A 26,228-nucleotide genomic window follows, 5' to 3' on the forward strand; every position below is an offset into this window, starting at 1 on the left:
ACTTTCCTAATTAGGGATATATGTCTGATTTGACTCGATCAAAATGGACCAAACTTGGTATGTATATTAAAGACACTATGATTAAACATATTGAAAGTCATTAAGCGTTTTAACTGCAGCCAATTCCTAATTTACATATTTAATGAACTTTGCTAATTAGAGATATATCTTTAAATTGACTGGACCAAAGTTAATGAAACTTGCTACATGTATTGAAGCTACTATGAGATGCAACATTTTTGAAAGTCATTAAACATTTTTACTTCAGCCAATTCCCAACTTGCATATTTAATAAACTTTCCAAATTAGGGATATATATCTGAATTAACTTGATTGTAGTTGTTGAAACTTGCTATATACATCAAAGATACAGTGATATAATATTATTGAAAATCAAAAGACATTTTTACTTCAGCAAATTCCTAATTTGTATATTAAATGAATTTTCATAATTAGGGATATTTATCTGAATTGACTTGATCAAAATTGAAGAAACTTGTTATGTACATTAAAGACATTATAATACAATATTATTGAAAGTCATTAAGCATTTTCTCTTCAGCCAATTCCTAATTTGCATATTTAATGAACTTTCCTAATTAGAGATACATATCTGAATCAACTTGACCAAAGTTGACAAAACTTGCTACATATATTGCAGATACCATGATACAACATTGTTGAAAATCATTAAGCATTTTTACTTAAGCCAATTCCTAATTTACATATTTAATGACCTTTGCTTATTAGGGATATATAATGGATTTACTTGATCAAAGTTGGCAAAACATGTACATTGATGATTATACCAGGTTAAAACAATATCAAAAGTCATTTCACATTTTCTTGTCAGCTCATTTATAATTTGCATGTCTAAGGAGCTTTCACAGCTCGGCATATATGGCTTGAAGGACTTGGCCAACGGTAATTACACTTTCTGAATAAAGTGGTGATACAATGACAGCAGTAAAAGAACTTTGATATTTTATTTCAGCTAATTACATATTTGTATACTTCATGACCTAATCGGTTGTGATTATTGTTCATTATGTTGATCTTAATTTTTCAATGAAGTTGCAAAAACATGTGGCAAGGTTAAAATTTACACATAACTGTAATATGTAATGAAAAACGTGAGCATTTTCAGTTCATATCTGGTGTTATAATGTTTTCATGTCCTTAGCCATAACTCAGGCACAGCTCAATTGATTTTATTCGAAGTTGGTACAAGGACATTGTCTATGTCATACATATGCGTGTCAATTTGTTTTGTGATACGATTCAATATGGCTGCCATGCGGCAATTTTGTTACGATTTTTTTATGCCTGAGAGCCATAACTCAGGCATGTCTCAACCGATTCATTTTAAGTTTGTACAAGGATATTGACTAATGTCATACATATATAGGTTGATTTGTTTAAAGATATGATCCAACAGGGCTCGAACTTAATGGTTGCCCGCTTGCCCGGGGCAAGTAAACCTGACATCGGGCTGGTAAAAAGAAATTACACTTGCCCGGTCGGGCCAGTGATAGACTTTGATAAAATTTACATGTTCTGGGAATAAAAAACTCAAGAAATTTTGTTAAACAATGTTCGCTGTTTCAAGTCACTGAAGCTGGTATCACAACCGACAAGCTGGACGTCAACATTCAGCGAGTAATATTCAGCTGTTGTCTTTCCTCCCTCGGGAAGTGTAATCTCACTTGCTTGTCGCTAGTGACTCTAAGGGGGTGTTGGTCAGTAATTTCAACAGCCACTTTGCACGCGGTGATCTGACTGAGACAACGCAGACTGTACGTCATAGCGAAGCAAACCACCCTGTTTTCATGTAAATTTTGAAATCTACGCCTGACAAAGTCACAGATTCCGGAACAGGATCTGTGTCAGGGGATACAGTACACGTTCAACTGGCCGGCTACTCAGAAATCGACGGTGATAAAGCTATTGCGCAGTCGCAGCATCGAGTTCAGTGGAAAGTTAAGTGAAGAAGCAGAAGTGCGACATATATGAAAGGAAACGACAACGGAAGTTTCAAAACTTAGGAAAAGAGATTTGCTGATGCGAATATCGATTGATGGGCCACCCCTTCAACTGTATGACCCAATCCTGCACTAGAATATTGGTTGATGAGTGGGCAGAGATCACGAAGACCAACACTAATGGATCGTAACAATTAACGCGATTATCAATACAGACAAAACAGAACCTGCATTGATATGATGCCGTCAGCCACATTTTGAGATTGAGATTGCTTGGTCTTCGTGATCTCTGCCCAAACAATGTAAACAGACAAAATAATCGGGCAAGTAAGTTTGTTCCTCGGGCAAGTAAAATTTCTGGAAACTTGCCCGCAGGGCAAGTAGGTAAAAAAGTTAAGTTCGAGCCCTGATCCAATGTGGCTGCGTGGCAGCCATTTTGCTACAATTTTTGCCATTTTTTGTCAAAATATTTGTTTCTCAAAGTTAATCATCTGATAGCTTTGATATTTGGTATACAGGTTCCTAGGCTTTATCTTAATGTAATCTTGAATTTTGTATTTTTTGCAGCTAATTTTGCCATTTTTAGCTATTATAGACTATAGTCTATAGAAGCTATTGGGATGGGTATCCGTCCGGCGTCCGTCGTCAGTCTGTATGTATGTACGTATGTATGTATGTATGTATGTATGTATGTATGTATGTATGTCCGTTTGGTATGTATGTACCGGTATGTCTGTTTGTGAGGCATCCGTCCACTCAAATATCTTGAGAACCGCAATACTTACTGATTTGATATTTGTTGTGTAGATGAAAAATATGATTTGAGAAACTATTTTTTTTAATTTTTTGATATTGTTGGAAATAGGCAAATTAATGCTAAAAAAGGCGTTTTTGGTAAAAAAATCTTCTTCTTCATAACGCTGGTCAGACAGCTTTGTTATTTGGTATACAGGTCCCTAGAGACAACCCAACTTGGATTTGTCCAAATTGTGATGAAATATGCAAATCTGTATTTTAAGGAATTTTTTTGGTCATTTTTGATCAAAATTTGACTTACATTGTATGTAATTCTTGTACTGTATAAACCCTATCAATTCACCCGTAATTGATATGATTTTAAATAATTGAATTAAAGGGACATTATTTGTATCTTTTGACCTCATATTGTTGCAAACAAGCAGTTGATAATGTTATTCGACTTACTGAAAGATGTCTAAAAAACGGTCGACCATAGACAACTTCCATCCCGTTTGCGTACACCGTATAAGAAAAACCTTGGGTCTGAGGTTTATGGAGGGTACTGTTAACCTCAGAGATGGCAGGTTGACCTGCGGTCAGACTACACTGCTAACTGCTATCTAGGCCGTGTAAGCATCAGCATGTAAAAAAAAAAACCAAACGAAGTGACAGTCGAAAGCGCAGTATTGCAGTTTCGGGATTCCCTATTACCGATCCCGTTTGCTCAGTTACATTTTGACGGTCAGTTTTTCATGGAGATCTTGACGGCCAATCCTGCTCTTAGATACACCATTCTTTGCTGCTACAGAGCACATTTTAGAATGGGTGTTTCAAATGCCTATCCAACTGACGACGACAGAGCCTATAAGTGCGGTCTTTTTCATCTCGTTGTTCCTCCATATGCATATGGAGACTATGCCCAAAGCCTTTGGGCATAGAACTGTGAAAACAGAGTAAAATGAAGGGATATTTAACTTCAGTAGACAGTCACGTTATTGTCGAGGTGGTCGCGAAATTGAGCAATGTACTTTGGCGACTGACACGTACATGTACATTGTTGGGTGAAAGCTAACTCTGCCTGGCAGGGCTGTGCCAAACCGCTGGCAGCATCTCGGTTGCAGCCACAGGTGCCTGGGTTGCTGGTGTACATGCATAGAGAGACAGGGGAAGGTTTGACACGAATGAAATAGACAATAAAAATCCACGTATATCAACGCATGCAGTCAAAAAACTACCTTCCTCCGACAGATAAATACCTTTGACGTTTAATGTCCAACCCTGAGACGTGTTAATCGTTATTTGGTCTCTCTTTTGGCCCTAAATTCTGGTTACGTACATCCTCAGGGTGTTACGTATGTCAGCCATTTTGAACGGGACAAATTACCCATGGTTCAGCGCGCATAAGTGATGAACTCGTGACCTTTGCACGATCAAAACAAACGTAACAATGGTAAACTTTCCCATGACTTGAGTTTGTGCTAAACGCAAAGCTGGACGTTGTGTGCACCAATACTTGTAGCCCGTTTGATAGTGGATTTAAATTTAGCGGTTGCGGGGTCACGGGTTCATGTGGAATGCTAATGAACCCGCACTGCACTATGGGAAAGAATGTAGTTATCAAAATGGCTGCGGTACATAACAGCCTGATGAACGGGGTTACCAGAGAGCTTTGGGCCGATATTGAGACTAAATGCTAGTTTGCCCTCTTGAAACTTCTCTCTATGCATGTACACCGGCAACCCAGGCACCTGTGGTTGCGGCGTGCAGTTTCTCCACCAAAACACCCATTTTTAATCCCAAACTTGCATTAGTTTCGTTTTCAAGCACACCCCTGACACCCATCTCGCCTGGGTACACGATTAGCCCTGCGTACAGGTCTGTGTGTTCCCGGCGTTATACAGCGTGGAGGCCGTACGCAGGGCTTTAGGTACACGATGTGCTCAACTGCGCTTCTTACGTAAAGCTCACTTTTGGGAGTGGGTCGGAGGCACAGAGGCAGACGAACGGGTCTAGGCAACTGTCATTGCGATGTACTCACTTTTGGTTCGAAATATGATTCAACTGATACAAATAATTACACGATGCACAGAGAATAACAGCATTCAAACAGATCTTATGTGTCGAGAGGTGACTCCAATTGCGAGCAGTATCGATGACAGTACTCGCCTGGCGCGGTGTCACAATGTCACCGATGCTACACACTGTGCAGTGTTCAGTCCGAGTGTGATGTTTCCAGGTTCAAAAAGTGATCATGTCGTGTTTGTAAAACAAACCAACGTAATGGCAAGAAAATGCCCAAAAATCTTAAAAGTTGACGAAGATTTGCTAACAATCAAATGCACAGAAAATGCATTCTCTGTACCCGTTTCACTATCACCACAGCAATCTGACATCGTTTTAGTTTTACCATTGACCCAATTGCGTCTATGGTTTTATTTGTTTCACAGTCCGTGTCATCGATACTAAAATCAAACTTACAAGCAAATGCCCTGCTTAGTTTCACTATTTGACAGTAGTTTGTGATACGTGCATTTGTTTATGCGCCGTGTGCTCCTCGATATCCGTTGTGCTGAAGTTAGTGTGTAGGTCACAGGCCTTTCATGTTCCAGCTGTACTTTGATGGTTGACGTACCGGGTATGCGTAGTAATATTGCTCATGTGCAGGGGTTCAATCATGACGGTTGGTTCAAATCGCGCGGACGCCCTTACCAACATTGAACCTTGCCGTAAAGAGCAAGAAGGTGGTTTTACATATCCTTGAAGCCGTCCATAGTCACAATTTAGGTCTCCCATTGATTTGACCGGGCATTTCAGTCATCGAAAAAAATGGAAAAAAAGTCAAAAGATACAAATAATGTCCCTTTAATTAGGAAATCATCAAAGCAAAATAATTTTAGTGAACAATTATCAGAAAGTTCAACTTTTTTGACAGTTTATAGTGAAATGCTTACCATCTTGGAGGACTAAAACATGTAAAGGCAACTTTCCTGAATCCCAACTTTGACATATTCTGAACCGTTATTTTTGTGCCCTGTATGTTATCTAAAAGAAATTGCTCAAAATAGTTTGGTTTGATAGGGTGGTCAAATAAATAGAGATAGAGAAAGTTCTAATTTCCATTTATGGTTGACTTGGTAAGGATAAAATAAAATTACTTTTTGAGAAAAAAAATAGAGTGGTCAATTAAAAGAGTGGTCAAAGTGATAGGGTTTTTATGGTAAAGCTTGGCTGTAAGATTCCTCATGTGCTATTTATAGCAATTATGCAATCTGTGTAATGAAAGTGTTACATGATGCTTTGATGACCTTGAACTTCTTAAGTTTCAAACTTTTGTCTCTTGAGTGTGCTTTCTCTAAGTACGTACAGTCTCAACTTATTCAACAGAACTTACTTACAATGTTCATTTGAAAGTTAAAATGTGCTTTATTAATAGGATGAAAATACTGATAAAAAGATAACCAGCTTAAGATTCTTATAACCTGACAGATATGCTGTTTTTTTATGACAAAAATCTTGATTTAAGCAAGTCTTGTTTAATTAGAATGTAATTAACTCTCGTTTATTAGCTACTATAGACTAATATAGTCTATAGAAGCTATTGGGATGGGTATCCATCCGGCGTGCACTGTCAGTATGTATGTATGTATGTATGTATGTCCGTTTGTGAGGCGTCAGTCCACTCAAATATCTTGAGAACTGCAGTACTTACTGATTTGATATTTGTTGTGTGGATAAACTATATGATTTTGAGAAACTCTTTTTATTAATTTTTGATATTGTTGAAAATATGCAAATTAGCACCAAAAAAGGCGTTTTTGGTAAAAAATCTTCTTCTTCATAACCACTGGTCAGACAGCTTTGTTATTTGGTATACAGGTCCCTAGGGATAACCCAACTTAGATTTGTTAAAATTGTGATGAAATATGCAAATCTGTATTTTACAGAATTTTTTTTTCCATTTTTGGTCAGGCCATCCTGAAATGAGCTATCAAGATATCCATCTTCTTAATCAATACATGTGTCACAAAAGGTTATTCTCTATATAACACAGCAGAGCTCTGTCAACTGTTGAGTTGCTTGTTAGTCCCCGCGGACGAAGTCCGGCGGGGACTTATAGATTTGGTCCCGTCCGTGTGTCCGTCCGTCTGTCCGTCCGTCCGTCATCAACAGTTTCTCAGACACTGCTGAACCTGATTTTGTTCAAACTTGGCACAAAGGCATAAGACTATGACCTACAGATGCACAGTCGATTTATTTTGTGATACGATCCAATATGGGCGCGAGGCGGCCATTTTATTGCAATTTTTCATGTCTTTGGACCATAACTCAGACATCCTTGAGCACATTCTGCTCAAACTTGGCACAAAGGCATAACATTATGGCTTTCATATCCATGTCAAATTTTATTGCGATATGTTTCAATATGGGCGCGTGGCGGCCATTTGTTGCGATTTTTCATGTCTTTGGACCATAACTCAGACATCCTTGAGCACATTCTGCTCAAACTTGGCACAAAAGCATAACACTATGGCTTAAATATCCATGTCAAATTATTTTGCGATATGATTCAATATGGCCGCGAGGCAGCCATTTTGTTTGCAATTTTTCGTGTCTTTGAACCATAACTCAAACCTCCTTAACCGATTCTGTTCAAATCAATTGCCACAAAGGTATACACTATGGCTTACATATCCATGTCAAATTATTTTGTGATACATCCAATATGGCCACGAGGCGGCCATTTTGTTTGCGATTTTTCATGTCTTTGAACAATAACTCAAAGATCCTTGAACCGATTCTGTTCAAACTTGACACAAAGGAAACACTATGTCCTACATATGCACGTTGAATTATATTGCGATACGATCCAATATGGGCGTGAGGCGGCCATTTTGTTGCGATTTTTCATGTCTTTGAACTATAACTCAGACATCCTTGAACCGATTCTGTTCAAATTTGGCACAAAAGCAAAACATTATGCCCTTCATATGATCACCAATTTATTTCGTGATATGATCCAATATGGCTTACAGGCGGCCACTTTTTTGTGATTTTTTCATGTCTTCGAACCATAAACTCAAACATTTTTGAACCGATTTGGTTCAAACTTGGCACAAAGGCAAAGCACTTTGGCATACATATGCATGTATCAATTAGGCTGCGATAGGATCAATATGGCTGCAGAACTGCCATTTTGTTGGAATTTTGCATGTCTTTGAATCGTAATTCAAGGTCATTACACCCATTTTGTCCAAACTTGGCACAAAGATCAAGCACTATGGCATACATATACATGTCAATTTACTTTGTGACATGTTCCAATATGGCTGCCAGATTGTCATTTTTTTCCAATATTGCTGTCAGATGGTCATTTTTGGATTTTTTCATGTCTTTGAGGCTTAATCATATGCAAATATTCTTTAACCAATGTTGTTGAGACTTGGTACAAAGATAAAGTACTATGGCATACATATGCATGTCTACTAATTTTGTACTATGATCCATATGGTCAATAGACAGCCATTTGATTTAAATTTTGGTGTGATTTTTTTATGTCTATGAAACATAAACATAGGTCACTATCCCTTGATGGACTGATTTTGTTCAAACGTGATACGAAGATAAAATACTATGGCTGCATTTTTGTGTACATTAATTTGTTTCATTATATGATCCGAAATGGCTGATTACAACAACATACCCGATCCCATACCATTTCGAAAATTCCACCAAACCATGTGTATAGTATGTGCCATCATGACACTGGAGGCAGTAAGGGCATCGTTATGGGTGATGTAATCAAAAGTTCCTTGAGTGGTCATTACCGGCAGAGATGAGTCATTATTGAACGTTCCTCAGATTACTTTATTATGCAAGTCACAGGCCTGATGCACCGTTGACATCAATGTCATTCCACAGTTACCTAGACCACAGCTACCTAGACACCAAAGATTATAACAAAATGGACAAGCGGGGACTGTGTCATCAACGATGACTTGTTTTTTCAAAACCGCTGGTCAGACAGCTTTAATATTTGGTTTACAGGTCCCTAGGATGACCTTAGTAAGATAATTTCATACAGTCAGGAATACTTAATTTTATATCCATGTCTATAGTAGCTTCAGGGACTTTGGCCCTATGTTTGATCAGGCCATCCTGAAATGAGCTATCAAAGATATCAACCTTCTTCATCAATACATGTTTCACAAAAAGTTATTCTCCACATAATACAGCAGAGCTCTGCCGACTGTTAGACCTTAGTGAGATAATTTCATACAGTCAGGAAAAAGTTAATTTTGTATCCATGTCTATAGTAAATTCAGGGACTTTGGCCCTATATTTCATGTCCAGAGCCACAACTCAGGCAAGTGCCAACCGATTTTATTCAAAGTTGGTACAAGGACATTGACCTACATGTATATCATAAATATGCATCTCTATTGGTTTCACAATCCACTGCAATACGGCTGCCTGTTGACCATTTTGTTATGATTTTTCATGTCTGGAACCATATCTCAGACATGTGTCAACCGATTTTATTCAAAGTTGGTACAAGGACATTGACCTGCATGTCATGTATGCGTGTCTATTAGTTTCACAATTCAATGCAAAATGGGGAACCTTGTGGCCATTTCCTTACACTTTTTTCATGTACAGAGCCATAACTCAGACATATTTCCAACAATATTATTTAAAATTGGTACAAGGATATTGACCCATGTCATACATATGCACATCAATTTGTTTCACGACATGTAGCAGTATCATGTCAATTATTGAATTTTCGTAATTAGGCTGATATGTCATGAAATACAGCATCAAATCCATGAAACTTAGTACAGATGTTAAGCTCTCATTGTTTTAACAGTGAAAAAGACATTTATCAGTGTCAAGATAATTAATTTGTAATTGCATATGTAATGAACTTTCCTAATTAGAGTGATATATCCACAAATATTGTGTGAAATTTGATGAAACTTAGTACAGATGTTGATCTCATAGTGTTGTAAATGCAATTTAATTACACTTAGCGGTATCATTTAAATTAATGCTAATTTGCATTTACATAATGAATGTTTGTTTTTAAGATGAATGTCTAGAAACATTGCATCAAATTTTATGAAATATGGTACTGGTGATAATCTGTCAGGGTTACGATGGGATGCAAAAATGGTTGGCAACATCCTGTCGATTTATTACTAATTGACTCATTTAATGAACGTTTGTAATTGGGATGTGGTCTACATTGGTTTTATGTTTTCACAACCATGGAACTCAGTCTCGGCCATTAAGCCCCATCTGTATTGCAGTATTTTTTATCACAGACTTAATTATGAAGAGGACTCTGTCCTCTCTGAGGACTTGTAATTAAAGTACTATATAACAAGTCGGGACTGTGTCATCAACGTTGACTTGTTATAACATGCGCACTCATCATCATGTTGTATATGTTATGGTTTTGAATATGTTTTATATTATGTACCATAACAATCCATGGTGACACGTTTAATTAGCGATTTTTCCAAATAATATTCTGAGCACACCAAGCAAGTTCCTATGCTGTTAGGATGGAAAATCTTGCTGTTTTAGAAAGAGGCTCATTGCTCATCACCTGCCATTGTTTCAAAACTGCAGATGACACTATGGTCATGTGGCAGGGCACTTTTCCAAATTTGGGTTAAAACTATTTCTTTGGGAAATAGTCTTTCATAAACACTCACAGACGTCCCGTTTGTTGATTCTGTGGGGATGACACATATATATTTTACCATCAAGTGGCATATTCTGGTTATCGCAAGATGGAATGAGCAAATGATGTCATATTAGATCGCATACTTCATGCATGTTTCATTAATGCTATTTTCATTGTTTTCAACTCACAAAGAATAATTCAAGGTTGATTGCTTTCTTTTGTCAAAAATTCAGTATGATAGAGGAGTTCATGAATGTGTGGCATTAACGTACTACCAATATGCAAATGGTGTTGAAGATCAATACGGGCTTACAGTAGACTACAAAAATACTCTAGTAACATCTTTAGCCATCACTACTGTACAACAACACACAATTGGATTGTTGGGAACTGACACTGGACATTTAATCAAGGTAAGGCTATAGAAGATATTGATAAGTATATATATATATATATATATATATATATATATATATACACACACACACACACACACACACACACACACACACACACACATAAAGGTTCACATATGTCCTCATGGTAAATTACTGTGCTCGATGCTAAGCAGATTGTTATAAATAATTATTTAATTGTTATTAGCTCCCATTTGCCATACATATATGGCAATTGGGAGGTTATATGGTTGAAAAAAGTCTGTATGTGAGATGTCTGTCTGTATGTATGTATCTATGTATGTATCTATGTATGGATGATGTCTGTCCGTCCAACGTGAAAAACTCATGAACTCATGAACCGCAGGATATGTTAACTGATTTTTGGTGTAGTGATGCCATATATGGTGTAGATGTGCCGTTGTTAAAATGAACCTTTTAGTCTCATAGATGTTCAAATGAGGAAAAAAAATTGGCGAAAATGGTCATAAATCAATAACTCAGGAAGTACTCATTGATCATTGTCATATTTTGTTTTAGGTACTTTTGGCCAAACTCATTTAAACATATAGATTTGATGTCAATATTTGATGCTTTCTATTTTTAATGAATTTTCATTTTCTTTTTTTTTTTTGCCATTTCAGTAAAAAATCTTTTTCTCTTCAATCAATGGTCGGATCGCTTTAAAATGTGGCGTGCAGGTGCCTTGTGATAACTCAAAATAGAATTCATTGAAATTATGGCAAAATTTGCAAATTTGTATTTTTGGGCAATTTTGCCATTTTTGATTAAGAAAATCTTCTTGAAACTGTGTATGCCATTACTTTCTAATTGGGTGTGCAGGTTCTTAGGAGTGACCTGAAGATGACTTGGTGAACTATAGACGAAATTTGCAAATTTGTGGTACTTTTTGCCATGCCTTCAAATTTGGTACACAGGTGAAATGTAGTAGGTCATTCATTTGAAGTCAAGTACTGCCTGTGTGAATGAGCAGATTATGATTGTGCTGTTCCAGGCTGAGGTGTTATTTATAGGAATGATGCAATGTTAGACAGTAATTGATATTTAACTGAATTTGACTTACATTGTATGTAACTCTTGTACTGTATAAACCCTATCAATTCACCCAGAAAAATATAATTAATACGATTTAAATAATTGAATTAATTAGGAAATCAACAAAGCCAAAGTAATTTTAGTGTAGAATTATAGGAAAGTTCAACTTTTTTGACAGTTCATAGTGAAATGCTTACTATCTTGGATGATTAAAACATGTAAAGGCAACTTTCCTGAATCCTAACTTTGACATATTCAGTACCATCATGTATTGTTCTCTGTATGTTAGCTAAAAGAAATTGCTCATAATAGTTTGTCATGATAGGTTGGCCAAATAAAGAGAGATAGAGAAAGTTCCAATTTCCGTTTGTGGTCAACTTAATAAGGATATATAAAATTACTTTTTGAGGAAAAAAATAGAGTGGTCAATTAATAGAGTGGTCAAAGTGATAGGGTTTTTATGGTAAAGCTGGGCTGTAAGATTCCTCATGTGCTATTTATAGCAATTATGCAATCTGTGTAAACAGTGCAATGAAAGTGTTCATGGTTCCTTATAATGCTTTTGATGACTTTGAACTTCTTAAGTTGTAAACATCTGTCTCTTCTGTGTGCTTTCTCTGAGTACCACAGGCTCAACTTATTGAACAGAATTTACTTGCAATGTTAATTTGAAAGTTAAAATGTGCTTGGTTAATGGATGAAAATACTGATAAAGATAACCAGCTGAAGATTCTTTATAATCTGACAGATATGCTGTTTTTTCATGACATAAATCTTGATAAGCAAGTCTTGTTTACTTTAATTAGAATGTAATTAACTCTCGTTTATATTATTATAAGCAGTAGTATCAAGTTGAACAAGCTGATATTGACAAGTTGGTCGGCTGTCAGAGGATAAAGCTGTCAAAATATATGTATGCATGTATGGGTGTCTATCTGTCTGTCTGTCTGTCTGTCTGTCTGTATATATGTGTGTATGTATGTATGTATGTATGTTAGTTAGTATGTGGGGATGTATGTCTGTCCACATTGAAAACTCAATAAAGAGGAAAAAAGGAAAAATCCTGCAAATTGCTAAAACTCTTTAAGCACTGGCCAGATTTGGTTAAAATTTAGTATGCTGGCTGATAGTGACTTTTGTTACATGTCTTTAAATTGTGGTGATATTTTGAAAGTTGTATTTTTTGGGCGATTTTCCCGTTTTTGGTCAAAAACTCTTCTTTTCTGAAAGCGCTCATCCCATTGCCTTGAAAACGAAAGCGCTCATCCCATTGCCTTGAAAATTGTATGTATGATTCCAGAGTTGGCCTTTGTCAGATTTGTACAAATTGTGGTGAAATTTTCATATCTGTATTTTTTGTCAAAAAATCATTTTCTCCCAAAGTACTTGTTGGATTGCTTTAAAACATGATAGTCTTGATCCTCGGGTTGTTTTCTGTCAGATGTGTAAAAGTCATTATGAGATAGAGCATTTCATATTGCTGGGGATAAGATTAATTTCGACTTGCAATGGAATTTTCTTAGTAATCAGCCTGTAAGAATGCAATGTCATGTGTTACTAGTACTTAGTATTTCTGTAAAATGGGAGCACAGTGTCATTGACACTATTTTTTTTGGCCCTAATTTCATTCGGAGCAGGATCGCAGAATTTTGAGTGTGGAACTTTGTTGCATATAGACTCACATGTAAAATATTAATAGAATTGGACATATTGTTTTTGTTTTCTGTGGTAATATTAAGTTGGATGGAGAATAGTTTTGGTTGTCTTACTGTACTTCTATCGGGTATGGACAGCCGTGAAACATACTGGTAAAACGTGGTTTTTGACTGCAATGCGTTTTGAGCGGAAACAGTTCTGTATGTCGGAAACTGACTTATTGGACTAGGCTTCGGACGGACTGTGCTTCAACAAACATTATTGTTATGGTTTATTGTTGGGACCGGGCTTCAACAAACATTGTTTTTAGCTCACATTTGGTTATACCAATGTGAGTTTATCATATAGGCTGAAGTCGATGGCGTCTGTATGTATGTGTGTATGTATGTATGTGTGTATGTATGTATGTATGTATGTACCCGGTATGTATGTATGTACGTACAGTATGTCCGTCAACATCAAAAACACGCAAACCACTGCACATTTCAGCTTTGTATTTGGTGTGTGGATGCATCCTGGGCTATAGATGGGATTTTCTTCAAATGAAGTCTGCATTGCCAAAATTATGCAAATGAGCTTACAAATTGTGAAAATGGTTAAGAATAAATAACTCAAGAACCGCTTTTTTGATTGCTTTGAAAATTAGTGTGCAAGTACCTTAGATGAACCTTATACAGTTTTATGAATATTGTGAAGATATCCTTAATTTTGTATTTTTGCTGAATTTTTTTGTGATTTTTCTCATTTCAGTAAAAATTCTTCTTCTCTGAAACCGCCAACCCAATCGCTCTGAAATTTGGGTTGTCTCTTTGCAAGGGTGGTACTCTTCTAATTTGTTGAAATTATGACAAAATTGGGGAAAATTACTATTTTTAAGCAATTTTGTCATTTTTGGTCAAAAAATCTTAAACAGTATTTCCTTTTTAAAACCCCTAGACAGACAGCTTTCATATTTGGTACGCAGACGTACAGAGATGACAATAGCTAGATATGTGGAAATTGTCCTGAAATATGGAAAAATTTGTATTTTTAAGACAATATTGTCATTTTTGGTCAAGAAAACTTTATCTCAAAATTACTTGTTTGATAGCTTTGTAATTTGGTATAAAGTCCTTGTTTGATAGCTTTGTAATTTGGTATAAAGTCCCGAAAGATGTTATTAGATAAATTTTCTGCTCAAAGTGTTGGGAAACCCCAAAATTCGTATATTTTAGGAAATTTTCTCAGTTTGTGACCTTAAATGACCTACACCAACCAGAATATGTTGTGAGACAATTTGAAGGCTGTGAACATAATTTTGTCATATTTGGTATCAATTTGTAGGAAAATTTGATTCAGAAAACAAAGCTGAGGTGATTTTTTTCATTTTGGACCAATTTTTGCAACTTTTCTATGTAAGACATACAAGAACTGATGAGAAATTTGGATCCAGGATAATTCCAGATGTTGTAATCACTGCTCACAGTGGAAGGCATTTCACTATCTGTAACTACCTTAAGTGCTGTTTACATTAGAATGATAACACTCATGGCATTAATTAAAAATCTCCAAGGTTGTAAATGTACTTCCTGTCATTTGGTCTTATGTAATACCAAGGGGTGGAACATTTGATATTCAGGAGGGGGTAGGGTCTAGAAGATTGATGATGTACCATTCCTTTTTTACCAGATCCCTTGTGCATTTTTTGCCCACTCCCACCTTTTCTTTTTATCAAGCCTTCTCTGTTTTGTTGTTGACATTTGCTCCCATTGCTATAGAAGTTGATATGCATGTTCCTAAAGATGACCTCCAGTCAGTGTACACTGTGTGTATAAGCCCTAAACCTAGTTAATTCAATTATGGAAAGGTATTAAAGAATAAAGGGTCGTTACAGTTGCTAAAATTGCGAGAAAAACGGCACTTTTTACTCAAATAGAATAGTCCTATTCACAAGCGCTATTGTTTTAAGTCACGTCCAGGGTGTGCTGTTGATTTTCATTCTTTCGTGCAATTTCATTCGTTTGAAGCAATTATCCTTTCATTTGACTGCTCTGTGGGACTCTTCTGAATATGTGTTTTGGATAAAAAGAACTCTACAGTGAAAGACATAAACTTCGACGGTGATAGGTATACAATATCGGTTCGATGTGTGAAGATATACAGATTACAAGTTACTTTAGAAGTTCTCAAAACCAGTAAAAATAATTCTGCGCGCCACATATTGATAGTTTCTTCTTGTGAACTTCCTTGAATCCGTGACCGCGACCATTGTTTTCGAAGTGTTCTACGGTCGATGATCGGTAGATTAATGAAGATATATGTTACTGAACTATCGTGTGATTGTTTAATAGCATGGTTAGGTAATAGACGGTGTAGTCTGTAGAGGCGATACGGCGAAATTCCACGGCCCAAGGAAGCGTACATCGCATGGTTTCTTACAACGAACGAGCCGTCGGTTTCCATAGCTACTACGTGAAATCCGGCCTCACCGATGTCCCGGGCCGATGTCCCTGTCCTGATTCGGAGAACAACTTTCAATCTGCGTGTTGAGGTTCAGATGTCCGATTTTTTCATATTCAAAAGGCTTATTGATTTACAGAGAACGCCCGTCTTGTTTTTAGCTTTAACTTAGCACATGATGGCAATTGAAAATTCAAAGCCAAATAGCCAGTGGGAAAAAAACAGACGACTCGCTCTCACCAGCGGTCGAGGTCGCAATGAAAAAAATCGAAGTCTCTGAAATCGGTATCATTGCTCCGCCATGCATGTTTATTGTTGGTTGTACGGCCAGTTTAGAGTCACAGACTTTCTTCACGGTAAAATTCATATAATTGCCATACCGCGAAGTTCCCTGTGCATTTCAATATGTCTATTTGGAAGCAAAAGCGCCACAGACATTCGATCGATGGTGATGAACTTTCTCTAGGCCGTGACATGTCACCAGTTACGAACTTTACCGGTTTTCGATATATTATCAGCGTTGTTCACGTTGTGTTTTGAGTTTGATATGGAATATGACAGGAAAACACTAACGATTAGAGTGACGATAGAGACCATGCCCGATATGGAAAAAATGACATCAACTACTTGCATTGAGCAGTGACCTGAAACTTCAGACTGATATATAATGTCGACAATATAAAACATTGAAATGCCGGAGAGAGAGAGAGAGAGAGAGAGAGAGAGAGGGAGAGACAGGTTTACGCTGTCGTGAACTGATTATACTCTTTCGGATATGACTTCGGTGTAGACGATACACAGACATCGAAAATGTTCACCTACTTTCCAGAAATTCGACTAATCTTATAATAAAGAGTAGAACAAATCCAAAAGTGTTGGTTGAAGTAAATCTTCAGATGTTGGTTTTCTAAAGTTAGATAATACTTACAGAAATATGGTCGTCATTAGTCTTCTTTTAAAAACTATTATCTTAAACACCACGTTTCTTATGATCGTTGATGTCATTTTTTATTATTTTTACAAACTTTCAATGCATCAAACGCTATAAGACTATCTCATCTGCCTGTCAAGGAGTTACAATATATTTCCAAGGGCTGGCACACGATGTCAACTTACGTGTCGTCCGTCGAGCGGCCGGTGGCAGTGTCACAGATTGTTCCGTCTGTAATCGCGGCCACTTTGATTTTGATGTGACACCAACGTGCGTTTGAGGGTTTTTCGTTACCTAATTTGTCGACCTCACAAAATTTCACAGTCCATGCTTTTAAGCAGTCTCAACATGGCAAACATGTCTCGCTTAAATTTCATCCTCGTCGTTCCAAATTGAATTCGACCACTAAATTATTTCGGCAGTTTTAATTTCCTATTAATTCGACGTTTTACAAATCGTAATTATTTTTTTCTGGTCGAATTGATAGGGTTTTTGGTAGCAAGCTTATCTCTTCGTCGGACCAGTATACCGCGAGATGTAGTACTGTGTTCGGCAGCCATACCATACCATACCATGGCGAAAGTGAATATTGTATATTGGTTGTTGTTTGTTTTATGTTACAAATACCTGTCGCGTGAGGGCGTTTGAAACGCTTCTGAAGCGGCTCAGTCTGTCCACACAGCGATTTGCGGATAGAGTTAATCCCTACAACGGCTCTGGTCGGGCCGACTAAACCGTCTCAAATCTGAAACGCTTCAGAACCACTTCGGAGTGTCCATACATAACTTTCTGTGTCAGTATTGGCCCAGAACCGTTCAGAGACGTTTCAATGGCCTGTGTATGAACGGCATATTTGATGCAGGTGGTGTTGTTGTACGTCAGGCATTGGTAAAGTATGTGGGTATTGAATGAAAAGTACGTATTTGAAACATTGTATCTCAATACTCTCAACTATTTTAACTTGTAGATTGCGGTGTTAACCACACTGACAAAAATTTTGGCCGTGTTCAAACATACACACAGACGTACCGATACATACGGCATTGTTTGTACTTTTATTACTATGAATGACAAAATGCACAATGGGTAGTAGTGTTAAAAAAAGGAACTTTTTATTGTGTATTTTTCCTGTAAAAAAGACACCTGTCATGTCAATCATTAGCACAAGTCAATGACGCGAAGGCGCAAGCCAGCTGGTGTGAATTTCAGCACGCATTGTTTCATGATGGGCTCAGAGAAGGGGTGCGGCTTCTATTATGGTACAATTCAAAAACCCAAAATGGGCAAACAATGAGCCAAGACAATGCTTCAAAATCAGGGTGCGGCTTCAATAAGAGGTGCGGCCTCAATTGGGAATTTTATGGTACTAAATTTTGTCTTTCACATAAACCTTCACATTTGTAATGCATACATTACAAAGACTGTACATGAATTAGTCTCTGGATAATTTGAATGGTAAAATAAATGGTCATATCTACAAGAAAGGTACAACTTGCATAACAGTACTGCACGCTTCAATACTGTACGTCTACACTCTTATTTCATACACAATGTGTACACTTTTTGTACAATTTGCATAGGACCATAATTTTTACACTGACATTTTACAGACAAAGGATCCTTGATTGACAATTCATTAATGGATTTCATGATATCTCAGATATTCTAATTTTAAATGTTTTTCATTACAGCTTCATTTTGTTGATAATAGTACTGCCAATACATATGATAAGATTGAATTCAATTATTCTGGAAATCCAGTTCTCCCTGATTTGAAGTTTGATATCGATGAACAACACTTCTACAGATTTACAAAAGAGAGTGTAAGTATTGTAAAATATGGATACTGATAAAGGTTTGCACATTTTACATTGAAGTTGCAGCCATATTTTCTGTATAAGCCTGATTTTTAATGAAAGCATTGTATTATAAATAGATGACTGTGACCTCAGCAAGTTGTATTTGGTCGAAAGAGTGAAAGTAGACAGACTTTGAATTGCTCATATTTTGAAAGAAAATTTTTCAGTAAACGTTTTTACTAGCTCACATTTGGTATACCAATGTGAGGTTACAGTATAAGCGGAAGTTGGTGGCGTCTGTATGTATGTATGTATGTATGTATTACTACGTATGTACATACTTCTATGTACGTATAGCATGTCCGTCAACATCAAAAACTTGCAAACCGCTGCTTCAGCTTGGTATTTGGTGTGTTGATGCACCCTGGGCTATAGATGGGATTTTTACAAATGAAGTTTGCATTGCCAAAATTATGCAAATGACTTAAAAATGTGAAAATGGTCAGAATTAATAACTCAAGAACGGCTGTTTTGATTGCTTTGAACATTTGTGTGCAAGTACATGTACCTTAGGTGAACCTTATACAGTTTTATGAATTCCGTGAAGATATCTTTAATTTTGTATTTTTGCTGAATTTTTGGTGATTTTAAGTAAAAATTATTCTTCTTTGAAACTACCAGCCTAATTGCTCTGAAATTCGAATTAGATGTTTGCAAGGGTGGTACCCTTTAATTTAATGAAATTATGAAAAAATTGGAAAAATACTGTTTTGGGGCAATGTTTGTCATTTTTGGTCAAAAATCTTAGAAAATATTTTCTTTTTAAAGCTCCTTGACAGACAGCTTTTATATATTTTGTATACAAATGTCCTTGGATGACAATAGTTAGATATGTGGAAGTTATCCTGAAATATGCAATTTGTACTTTTAAGACAATTTTGTCATGTTTGGTCTAGAAAACTTGTTCTTGAAATTAGTTGTCTGATAGCTTTGTAATTTGGTATAAAAGTCCCAAGGGATGTTATTAGATAAATTTTCTGCTCAAAGTGTTGGGAAACCCCCAAATTTGTATATTTTGTAATTTTCTCAGTTTGTGATCTGAAATGACCTACACCAACCCAGGATATGTTGTGAGATAGTTTGAAGGCTGTGAACATAATTTTGTCATATTTGGTAACAGTTTGTAGGAAAATTTGATCCACAAAACAAAGCTGAGGTTAATTTTTTCATTGCGGAACAATTTTTGCAACTTTTCTATGTAAGACACAAGAACTGATGAGAAATTTGGATCCAGGATAATTCCAGATGTCGTATCACCCCCAATAGTGGAAGGCATTTCATTATCTGAAACCAACTTAAGTGCTGTTTACTTTTGAATGAATGCACTCATAGCATTAATTAAAAAATCCCCAAGGTTGTTAATACATTTCCTGCCATCTGGCCGTCTGTAAACACGGCCAATACCACAGGGTGGAACATTTGGTATTCAGAAGGGGGTAGGGTCTAGAAGATTAGGTAGCATTGCTTTTTAGTCCCCACGGACACCATCCGGGGGGACTTATAGGTTTGGTCATGTCCGTGCGTGCATGTGTGCGTGCGTCCGTCCGTTCACGCAGATATCTCAAAGATGCCTGGAGCAATTTCATTCAAACTTAGTACAAGGATTACTTCATATGTCATACATATGCACGTCAATTTGTTTTGTGATACAATCAAATGTGGCCGTCAAGCGGCCATTTTATTATGATTTTTTCATGTACTGAGCCATAACTCGGGCATATCTCAACCGATTTTATTCAGACCTGGTACAAGGACATTGACCTATGTCATACATATGTACGTCAATTTTTTTGTGATACGATCCATATAGCCGCCAGGCAGCCATATTATTACGATTTTTTCATGTACAGAGCCATAACTCAGACATGTTTCAACCGATCGTATTCAAAGTTGGTACAAGGACATTGACCAATGTCATAGATATGCACGTCAATTTGTTTTGTGATACGATCCAATATGGCTATTTTTTAATGATTTTTTCATGTACAGAGCCATTACTCAGGCACTTCTCAACCAATTTTATTCAAAGTTGGTACAAGGACATTGACCAATATCATACATATGCACATTGATTGTTTGTGATACGATCCAATATGGCCACCAGGTGGCCATTTTATTACGATTTTGTTATGTACAGAGCCATAACTCAGACATGTTTCAACTGATTTTTTTCAAAGTTGGTAGAAGGACATTAACCAACGTCATAGATATGCACATCAATTTGTTTTGTGATACGATCCAATATGGCTGCAGTGCGGCCATTTTTTAACGATTTTTTCATGTACAGAGCCATAACTCAGACATGTTTCAACCAATTTTTTTTTAAAGTTGATACAAGGACATTGACCAGTGTCATAGATATGCACATCGATTTGTTTTGTGATATAATCCAATATGGCTGACATGCGGCCATTGTTTTACGATTTATTCATGTACAAAGCTTTAACTCAGAAGAATTTATTCAAAGTTTGTACAAAGAGATTGACTAATGTCATACATATTCACGTCAATTTGTTTTGTGATACGATCCAATATGGCCGCCAGGTGGCCATTTTATTACGATTTTTTCATGTACAGAGCCATAACTCAGGCATATCTCAACCGATTTTATTCAAAGTTGGTACATGGACATTGACTTATGTCATACATATACCTCTTGATTTTTTAAACAGTAAGATCAAAAATCGCTGAGTGGCGGAGATTTTGTTACAATTTTTTCATGTACAGAGCCATAACTCAGACATATTTCCACCAGTATCATTCAAAGTTGGTACAAGGACATTGACCTGTTTCAGACATATGTTCGTCAATTTGTTTCACGTCATGTAGCAGTATCATGTCAATTATTGAAATTTCATAATTAGGCTGATATGATGTCAAGAAATACTGCATCAAATTTCATGAAACTTTGTACAGATGTTAGGCTCACATTGCTTTAACATTGAAAAAGACATTAATCAGTGTCATTTTATTAGTCCCCACGGACACCGTCCCGGGGGGACTTATAGGTTTGGTCATGTCCGTGCGTCCGTCCGTGCGTGCGTGCGTGCGTGCGTGCGTGCGTGCGTGCGTCCGTCCGTCCGTTCACGCAGATATCTCAGAGACGCCTGGAGTGATTTCGTTCAAACTTGGTACAAGGATAGTACCCTACCTCATACAGATGCACGTCGATTTGTTTCACAATGCGATCAAATTTGGCCGTGTTAGAGGACTTTTAGTTTTCACCTCCATAGACTCCCATGTATAAGGCAGTCCATAGACTCCCATGTATAAGGCAGTCCATAGACTCCCATGTATAAGGCAGTCCATAGACTCCCATGTATAAGGAAGTCCATAGACTCCCATGTATAAGGCAGTCCATAGACTCCCATGTATAAGGCAGTCCATAGACTCCCATGTATAAGGCAGTCCATAGACTCCCATGTATAAGGCAGTCCATAGACTCCAATGTATAAGGCCAAGAAAAATAAAAATTTATTTTCTCATCGTCTTCATATTGCAGATAAAGTCCATGGGGCTCATAGATTGGGTCATGTCAGTCCGTGAGTCCATCCATGTGAGTCCATCCGTTCACGCAGATATCTCAGACACTTTGACAAATGTCACGTGACCTTGGTGACCTTTGACCTCAAATATACATATTTGTCCATAACTCAGTAACCACAAGTGCTAAACCTTTCATATATGGTATGATGGGACACCCTATGACGCCACATATTGTACCTCATTAATTATGTGCATATCTAATTTTGAGCGAGCCAATAGAGCTAGAGGTCTGATTTTTGGTATATATGGATAACTTAGCAATACAATTTTTTTGACAAAATGTCACGTGACCTCAGTGACCTTTGACCTCAAATATACATATTTGTCCATAACTCAGTAATCACTAATGCTACACCCTTCATATTTGGTATGATGGGACACCTTATGACGCCACATATTGTACCTCATTAATTATGTGCATATCTAATTTTGAGCGAGCCAATAGAGCCAGAGGTCTGATTTTTGGTATGTAGGGATAACTTAGCAATACAATTTTTTTTTCAAAATGTCACGTGACCTCGGTGACCTTTGGCCTCAAATATACATATTTGTCCATAACTCAGTAACCACAAGTGCCTCACCCTTCATGTATGGTATAATGGGACACCTTATGACGCCACATATTGTACCTCATTAATTATGCGTATATCTAATTTTGAGCAAGTCAATAGAGCTAGAGGTCTGATTTTTGTATATAGGGATATCTTAGCAATACAATTTTTTTTCAAAATGTCACGTGACCTTGATGACCTTAGACCTTGATTATTATATACATATATATGCATAACTCAGTAACCACAAGTTCTATATGCTTCAATTTTGATAGGATATTAGACCTTAAGATTTCACATCTCGTACCTCATTTATTATGCACATATGTATTTCTTGGCTGGCCAACACCGCTAGAGGTCTGATCTTTTTCCCGATTAAGAACCATAACTTAGACATGCCTCTTGTTATAAATTTGGAAAAATGACATAAACCTATGTGCCCATAGATGTGAACTTATACACTCCAGTGATACTTCTTAATGACCACATTTCCTGCCCCATTAGACTAATACTCCTATTACATGTGGGGACTATGTCATTGTCAATGACTTGTTAATTTGTAATTGAATATGTAATGAACTTTCCTAATTATAGTGATATATCCACAAATGCAACGTCAAATGTGATGAAACTTGGTACAGATGTTGATCTTATAGTGTTGTAAATACTACATCAAACTTTATGAAATATGGTACTGGTGATTATCTGTTAGTGTGAGGAAATAATGCAAAAATCTTTTGCAACATCCTTTGATTAATTCCTAGTTGACTCATTTAATGAACTTTAGGATGGTGGCCTACATTGGTTTTATGTTTTCATCACCATGGAACTCATTCTTGGCCATTGAGCACCATCTTTATCAAAGTATTTTTATCACAGACCTAATTATGAAGAGGACTGTATCCTCTCTGAGGACTTGTAATCAAAGTACCCATTAACAAGTGGGGACTGTGTCATTAACAATGACTTGTTACCAGATACCTTGTACATTTTTTTCCCACTCCCACCTTTTCTTTTTTTCAAGCCTTCTCCCACCTTTTCTTTTTATTAAGCCTTCTCTGGCTTATTTCTATGGTTGACCTTGCTTATGTATTCAGGATCTGCTTGTCCCATTGCTATAGAAGTTGATAGGATGTTACTAAAGATGACCTCCAGTATTGAAGTTGGAGACCTTATTTGCTTAAATTGTCATTCTTGTTTTTCTGGTTTAAATATTTCTTGAATGGACCAATTCAAACCAAATGTGAGCACATAGTGTCCTTGATGGTATTTTTATACATACAGGTTAGTGTCCATTTCTAACAAGGTTTGATTTCAGACAAAAACACATGTCAAGCACATCTAGTTTTATTCAAACCAATACAATTTTTGACCAAATCATATCACCAAGGATGGATTGATATCATGACCTTCATCAACTTTATTGTTGCACTTTTGTAACTTTTAGGTCCGTAAAGTGAAAGTAGAGGACTGCAGTCAGTACCTGACTTGTGAAGACTATTTTGAATCAAAGGATCCTTACTGTGGATGGTGCACCTTGGATAGAAGGTTTGTAGTGGTCTCCATGTTGGAAACATAGGCAAACAGTCTGAAATTTTCTTGCCAGAGTGTTTGGTGAATAGCGCAAAATATTGATGATTTCTTCACCAGTTTCATTTTATATTTAAAGTGACAAGTTCTTGATCTATTCCCAAAAGCTTATGTCATATCTTCTGAGCTTGTACATGTATAGACTGCATTGTTGTTTTTGACAAGTTACAATTGAAATGGAGTAAACTGTGAAACCACATTTGACAACATCATATGACAAATTTCTCAAAAATTAAATTGAATTTTTCCCCTGTGAAATTGTCTCTGATAAGATAATCAGAATTGATATTAGCAACAAATGATGTTATGTTTGCTACTTTCTCAAATTATTTACTATTATGAACAGCAATTTCTCATTTAGCCCTTTACATTTGTAGTCCCCGCGGACAAAGTCCGGCGGGACTTATAGATTGGGTCCTGTCCGTGCGCCTGTCCGTCGTGCATCCGTTAGTCATCAACAGTTTCTCAGACACTGCTGAACCAATTTGTTCAAACTTGGCACAAAGGCATAGCACTATGACCTACAGTTGCACATCAATTTATTTTGCGATACGATTCAATATGGCCGCAAGGTGGCCATATTTTTTGCGATTTTTCATGTCTTTGAATATTAACTCAAACATCTGTGAATTGATTTTGTTCAAACTTGAGACAAAAGGAAAGCACTATGATCTACATGTGCATGTCAATTTATTTAGTGATACGATTGAATATGGCCGCGAGGCAGTCATTTATTTTGCAATTTTTCATGTTTTTGAACCATTACTCAAACATCCATGTACTGATTTTGTTCAAACTTGGCACAAAGGCAAAGCACTATGACCTTGATATGCATGTCAACTTATTTTGCGAAACGATCGAATATGGCCGCGAGGCAGCCACTTTTTTGCGATTTGTTCATGTCATTGAACCAGACCTCAAACATCCATGAACTGATTTTATTGCAACTTGGCTAAAATGCATAGCACTATGAACAACATATCCACATCAATATATTTTACAATATGATCCAAAATAGCCTAGCTGAGAGGCAGCCATCCTTTGCAATTTTTAGCTCCGCTGACATCGACACAGAGCTTTACAGATAGCTGATTGTCCGTCACCGTCCATCCATACTTCATCCGTCAACAATTGACACCTACTTCTTTGAAACTGCTGATCCTATTGCTTTCACATGTGATATGAAAGACCGTAGGGGCGACCACAGTCACATTTGTTGAACTTATCACGAAATTTGCATATTTGTAATTTTAGAGCAATTTTCTGTATGTTTGGTCAAAAGGTCTTCTACCCTGGACCGGCTGGTCCAATTGCTTTGAAAATTGATATGCCAGTTCATTGGGATACCCACAGTCAGATTTGTTAAAATTGTGTTGCATTTTGCATATCAATATTTTTGGGGCAATTTTGGCTGTTTTTGATCAAAAAGCCATCTTTGCTGATCTGATGGCTTTCAAATATAATATGCAGATCCGGAGTAGTGACTTTCATCAAATTTGTTCAAATTGTGTTGAAATTTGCATATTTGTATTTATGGGGCAATAAAAAGAAAGTCTTCTCTCAGTGAGATTTGTTCACATTTTGTTGACATTGCATATTCATATTTTTTGGGGCATTCTTTGCCAGTTTTGGTCAAAAATTTGTCTTCCCATGATAACAGCCTGTTTGACTGCTGTAAACGTCTCCGTGAGTGAAGTAAGTCAAATCAAGTAAAAGAATGATTAAATTTACACATTTCTATTTTGGGGCAGTTTCTTCCTAATGACATAACACTGTTACCATATTTCGCCCA

The 26,228-nt window shown here is 36.8% G+C and overlaps 1 protein-coding gene across 2 annotated transcripts in view; it reads left to right on the forward strand.

Moving 5' to 3' along the window:
• The window catches only part of LOC139135912 (plexin-A4-like), a 195,948-nt gene that overhangs the window by 92,397 nt on the left and 77,323 nt on the right, over nucleotides 1–26,228 (forward strand). Inside the window, exons 3-5 of one of the 2 annotated variants that reach the window (XM_070703688.1) lie at nucleotides 10,655–10,826; nucleotides 18,582–18,713; nucleotides 24,294–24,394. The gene's annotated coding sequence lies outside the window, so the exon portion shown is untranslated. Of the gene's footprint in view, nucleotides 1–10,646; nucleotides 10,827–18,581; nucleotides 18,714–24,293; nucleotides 24,395–26,228 lie in introns of both variants that reach the window. The other variant, XM_070703687.1, reaches the window with a different exon arrangement.

This window comes from Ptychodera flava, chromosome 6, assembly GCF_041260155.1.
Source record: "Ptychodera flava strain L36383 chromosome 6, AS_Pfla_20210202, whole genome shotgun sequence".
In the NCBI taxonomy this organism is placed as follows: Eukaryota; Metazoa; Hemichordata; class Enteropneusta; family Ptychoderidae; genus Ptychodera; species Ptychodera flava.